This window comes from Ostrea edulis, chromosome 4, assembly GCF_947568905.1.
Source record: "Ostrea edulis chromosome 4, xbOstEdul1.1, whole genome shotgun sequence".
Taxonomy (NCBI): domain Eukaryota; kingdom Metazoa; phylum Mollusca; class Bivalvia; order Ostreida; family Ostreidae; genus Ostrea; species Ostrea edulis.
Genome location: NC_079167.1, coordinates 62,984,571 through 62,991,311, shown reverse-complemented (window position 1 = coordinate 62,991,311; position 6,741 = coordinate 62,984,571).

The window sequence follows — 6,741 nt, the reverse complement described above, 5'->3', positions numbered from 1 at the left end:
CCTTCACTTACGAGATATATCTCTTTCCGAGACTTATAAAATACACTCCTTCACTTACGAGAGAGATCTATTTCTGAGACTTTTCAAGATATCTCCTTATCTTATAGAGATATTAATATCTCATCAACAATGACAGATATTTGAAGTAAAAGTGATATTTCTCTTGGATATCTAATAACAACGTTATCTCTTTTATAATATATCTTTTAAGCAAATGTAAATGGTTGAAACGTCAATACAATAATTTAGCGATAGAAGGCCTCAACCGTGCGTTTATTTTTCTGCGCCGCAGTTCGCAGGTTTTTATTAATGGTGAATCTGTAGCTCTCTGATCTGTCCCTATAATTTCGCAGAGAGTTAGAGATCTGCAGCTACGCTCTACGCCAGCGCTTCATAAAAAAGTATACCGTCGTGAAGCGTTGCAGTTCATGAGTTTTCAAAAATGAAATATTGACACCTACTTTCATTTCTGTCGGAATTGAAAGCTGTTAAAATAGACGAACTATATTTATTAAGATTCATACACACATTGATCATACCTGTATTTTTCATGAGGAAATGGCTGTCAATACAACTGGTAAAGATATCGGAAAGTAAATGAGAGACCCATAGACCACACCGCTCACCCGAGTCACCTTGGCTCATATTTAAAGATTTTTCCTATATATTCGCATGTAAATTTTTTATCCCTATTGTGGTCCCAACCTACTCCCGGAGGCCATGATTTTTTTCAAAATTGAATCTGGATTATGTCAGGAAGCTTTCATGTAAATCTTAACTTTTCTGGACCAGTGATTTTTCAGAAGATTTTGAATGATTTTCTCTATATATTTGTATGCAAAATTTTGATCCCCTATTGTAGCCCCATCTTACCCACAGGGACCGTGATTTTTACAAACTTGAATCTGCACTATGTCAGGAAGTTTTGCTAATGTAAACTTCTTTGGCCCAAGAATTCTTAAGAAGAAGATTTTTAAAAAGATTTTTCCTATATGTTTGTATATTTAACGTTGATCCCCTATTGTGATCCCATCCAACCCCCGGCGACCATGAATTTAACAAACTTGAATCTGCACTATGTCAGGAAGCTTTCATGTAAATTTCAGCTCTTCTGACCTAGTTGTTCTTGAGAAGATTTTTAAATGACCCCACCCTATTTTTGTGATTATCTCCCCTTCGAAGGGGGCATGGCCCTTCATTTGAAGAGATTTGAACGCCCTACACCTAAGGATGCTTTTGGCCAAGTTTGGTTATTATTGGCCCAGTGGTTCTGGAGAAGAAGTCGAAAATGTAAAAAGTTTACAGACTGACGGATGGACAGACGACGGACAACAGGCGATCAGAAGAGCTCACGTGAGCTTTCAGCTCAGGTAAGCTAAAAACGTAATGGAAATGGAAATACTAAGGCATGATCTGCTACTGGCCACTCTTTGAACAAACTTGAATTTGCAGATTTTCAGAAGCCAGCAACCTATATCCACGATTTGCCGATTATCTCCCCTAAAGGGAGCATGGATAATCCTTCGTTTGAAAAAAAAAATATCTTATTTAACAAAGGGTTCTTAAGTGTCAACATTGGCTGAAATGAGCCTGGTGGTTTTGTTTGTATGTTACTAGATGAAACCCCGCGAAAGGAATGACTGTTAAAATGCATGTTTGAATCATTGTTGCGCACAATAATTGAATGAACGATATTCTTTAATTCAAATGAATTTAAGAACAATTTGTGAATAATTGCGTGCATTAGTTATATTTATTGACATCATATACAGTAAATAAAACTTGACTATTAGGAAGTCATGTGGAGCTCCAAATTAAATGTTCATTATGCAACGTAAATTGATCTCTCTCGGAATGCGATTGTAATCCTTCATGCCGAATAGTTGACCAAAGACAAAATAAACGGTCGTTCATAATGTAAAAATTTGAAACTCAGTATTGCGAATGTGTGTCTAATGATAATTTTTATCCAGTGCGACAACGTAAGGACAAAATTATGAATACATGTCGTTTCTTCTCGTCAAACGCAAAAATCGAAAATATAATGCACCATATGAATGACAAACAGAACAAGAGGCCCATGGACCACATCGCTCACCTGAGTCACCTTGGCTCATAATTAAAGATTTTTCCTATATATTCGCATGTAATCCCTATGTGACCCCAACCTACTCCCTGGGGCCATTAATTTTTTTTTCAAAATTGAATCTGGACTATGTCAGGAAGCTTTCATGTGAATGTAAACTTTTCTGGCCCAATGATTTTTCATCAGAAGATTTTCCCTATTTATTTGTATGTAAAAATTTATCTCCTACTGTCGCCTCATCTTACCACCGGGGGGCATGATTTTAACGAACTTGAATCTGTACCTATGTCAGGAAGCTTTCATGTAAATTTCAACATTCCTGGCCCGGTAGTTTTTGAGAAGATTTTAAAAGATTTCCCCCATACATTTGTATGTAAAACTTTGATCCCCTATTGCGGCCCCGTCCTACCCCCGGGGGCTATGATTTCAACAAACTCGAATCAGCACTATGTCAGGAAGCGTTCATGTAAATATCAGCTTCTCTGGCTCATTGGTTCTTGAGAAGAAGATTTTTAAAGATTCTCCCTATATATTTGTATGTAAAACTTTGATCCCCTATTGTGCCCCCACCCAACCCTTGTAAAATTCAGCATTTCTGGTCCAGTGGTTCTCGAGAAGATTTTTAAATGATCCCACCCTATTTTTGCATTTCTGTGATTATCTCCCCTTTGAAAGGGACATGGTCCTTCGTTTGAACAAACTTGAAAGCTCTTCACCTAAGGATGCAATCGGCCAAGTTTGGTTGAAATTGGCCCAGTGGTTCTGTAGAAGTAGTCAAAAATGTAAAAAAAAAAAAAAAAAAAAAAAAAAAGTTTACAGACAGCAGGCGATAAGAAAAGCTCACTTGAAGTTTTAGCTCAGGTGAGCTATATGGAGCGCCAAATTAACATAAACTCAAATAACTGAAGATATCTTTAATTATTTGAAGATATCAATTCAATTGTTGCTCTCTTTAATTGAATTAATGCGCGCATTAAATCAATTATTGCTCTCATCAAATGAATTAATGCGCGCTTCAATTCAATTATTGCTCTCATCAATTGAATTAATGCGCGCATCAATTGAATTAATGAGAGCAATAATTGATTTAATGCGCGCATTAATTCAATTATTGCTCTCTTCAATTCAATTGATGCGCGCATTAATTCAATTAATGAGAGCAATAATAGATTTGATGCGCGCATTAATTCAATTATTGCTCTCTTCAATTCATTTGATGAAAGCATCAATTTAGTAGAAATATTGCTCGCAATAATTAAGTTAGAGCTCGGTTTAAATCATTTGATGATCTCTTTAATTCAATTGAAGATCTCTTTAAATCATTTACAATGCTTTTGTATAAGGAATCAATGCGCGCATCAATTCTTTTAAAGAGAGCAACAATTCAATTAAAGATGTCATTAATTCAATTGTGGATATGTTGAATTGAAGATATCTTTAATTATATAGTTGCTCTCTCTAAAAGAATTATTGCTCTCTTCAAATGAATTAAAGATATCATTAATTCAATTGAAGAGAGCAATAATTGAATTAATGCACGCATCAAATCAATTATTGCTCTCATCAAATGAATTAATGCGCGCATCAATTCAATTATTGCTCTCATCAATTGATTTAATGCGCGCATTATATCAATTATTGCTCTCTTCAATTGAATTGTAGCGCGCATCAATTCAATTGTTGATATCATTAATTCATTTGAAGAGATCATTAATTCAATTGAAGCGCGCATCAATTCAGTTGAAGAATTAATGCTATCAATTCAATTAATGCGCGCAATAATTCAGAATTGAAGATATCATTAATTATTTGAAGAGATCTTTAATTCAATTGTTGCGCGCATCAAATGAATTGATGATATCTTCAAATAATTGAAGATATCTTCAATTATTTGAGTTTATGTTAATTTGGCGCTCCATAGAGCTAAAACTGCTATATATCATAAACAAAGGCCCGATTTCTTGGACATTACCAGGTAGTGTACAACCTAATTTCGGTAAAATGTTTTAACTTTATAAAGTTATAAGGCGAAAACTTTCCAGATCAGTCCCGAACCATTCGATATATGATATTTTGGACAGTTTTCGAATTTTTAAAATTCATTTTCAACATCTGGGTCATCACAAAACATATTCAACCATAATAGGAACTTTTTTGTGTTTATGAATACACATCGTTTCTTCTCGTCAAACGCAAATTTTTTTTGGATATTACCAGGTAGTGTACAACATAATTTCGGTAAAATGTTTTAACTTTATAAAGTTATAAGGCGAAAACCTCCCAGATCAGTCCCGAACCATTTTGGATATTTTCGACTTTTTATTTACATCTGGGTCATCACAAAACATATTCAACCAAAATAGAAACTTTTTTGTGTTTATCCATGTGTTTGAACATATCAGGAACTGTTACTGAATTATCACAAAAAGTCGTAATTGAATTTCGCTCTCTCCTCCAGTATAGATATAGTCGAGTAAAGTTAAAACCTCGTCGATTTCTCAGGAAGTTGATAATAAAACGTTTGTGTTTCGTTAGAGGAAGGCACGATTATCGCTATGACGATTGTTCAATTCATTTCTGTTGTGAACATTATGCAATTATCCCAAAACGGAATTTTTAAATCTTTGACCCGGTTCTTTAAGTGTCCTATCCGGTTCTTAGTATCCGAATACCTGGCCAGTTTAACTGTTGGGTTAGACGAAGGAGTGGTCACTAAGCAGATTTGAGGCGGCGCCGGGGTCGAAAATCGAATCCGAGACCTCCCGGTTGCAAAGCAAACACCGTAACAGTAAGCTTCAGTAATCAGTCTTTTGGGTGTTCTTTTGAGAAAAGTTCATACCATTAGTATATACATACTAATTTGACATAATGTACCTTTGTGGTTCTTGAGATGTTGCTCTATACGTATTCTTTTGAATGACTCAAAACCCGGTTAAAGAAATCTACAAAAATAATTCCCCTGTATATTCCTATTAAAACTCCTGGCGAAGCCCCGCTGTTGTGATGATGCTAGCATATATTTTTGGAACAAACCGATCTCTTGTGGTTCTTCAGATCCCTTTTGAAGACTCTTCCTACATATTCCAAAGACCGGTCGTAGCTCAGCGGTAGAGCGTTCGCTTCGTAACCGGGAGGTCGTGAGTTCTTCTCCCGCTAATGCCATCGCCGCGTCAAACCTAAAGACATTTAACCATATGTTGTGATTGCTCCTTCGCCAAACGCTCGGCATTTAGAAGTAAGAATTACGGGTCTTTCGGATATGGCCTTAAAATCAGAGGTTCTGTGTTGCGGAAGGCGTTGGTACGTTAAAGAACCCTCACTGCTACGGCCATACGCGCTACGCATAGGACACCTTCAACTGGTGACGTCTTAATACGAGTAAAAAATTCTCGGCGGGACGCTAATCAATATTCCTAAGAAATCTACCCTGACCCTTTAGAGGTCAATTTAGATGGATTTTTAAAATTGTTATTACGGATATAGTGATTATCACGGTTCTGGAGGGGGAGAAGGCGAAAGTTCATGAAAGGATATAGGGCCAGATTTGACGAGAAAAGCCCACTTTCAGCTGAGGCGAGCTCAAACTTTAAAACCCTCAAAACTCAGACGTAATAAGGTCTACAGGTTGCTCAACACTTTACTGAGCTAACCAGACAGGTGTAATATTTTTAATTCCATTTCAGCATCAATAGTGTATGTGTGACGTGTCGTTTCTCCTCGCGGTTCATTTCAAAGACCCTTGTACTGACCCATCAGGATTCCGATGTGACGATATTGGTGCAACTTTAGAAGCATATCCCAACTTCAACAAAAGCACCATATCGTGAAAACGGATCAAAATCATTACAATATTCCAAGAACTTGAACTTAGTAAACGCCTTTTTAAGGACCCTTTTACCATTAATCCCCGATATAAAGCATGCTGATGTGCGTTCCAGAAGTTCTCGATTCTTAACCAGCTCAAACAGAAACACGGATTATATTTTTTGAACCAACAGGAGAATGTGTTTCAAACATTTTCATCATATAAACACGAACGTTTCCCTAGGAATTTTCGAGTCATAGACTAAAACCCTAGAGGTTTCTATAAAATTACTGCTTACTGTCTTTTCCATTTACTATTTTATAATTTTCTTTTTCATATTACAGAAAATACAAGAATCAGCCAAAAATAGAACTTCATTTCCCCTTATTTTCAACACTCCCCAATATCTGTCAATTAAATTAAGATCTCTAGCAGTTTTATATTTCTCATTATTTTTATGCAACATGGTGTCTTTGTAGATAATCAGGTTGCCACAGATTGAAGTCATCAAAACCACTCCTTTCTTCATTACACAACGCGAAATGCTATCAGTGTTATCCACAATAACCCTACTTCATCAATTTTAAACAATATTCAGACACATCAAGATATGATATCTGCAGTATATCAAAGATGCAATCAAACGACCGCCATCTAAAATGATCGACGGGTTGTAGTAAATAGAAAACATGGATGCCAAGGATAAAAAGGGTGTCTGGACACATACAATTTTGAGTATTTTCAATTTGGTCACGCGTAGTAATATATATTGTGAAACTTTAATCATACTTATATTACACTACGGACTATACCTTTTTCGACCAAAATCAGGCCCCTATGAAAAATTAAA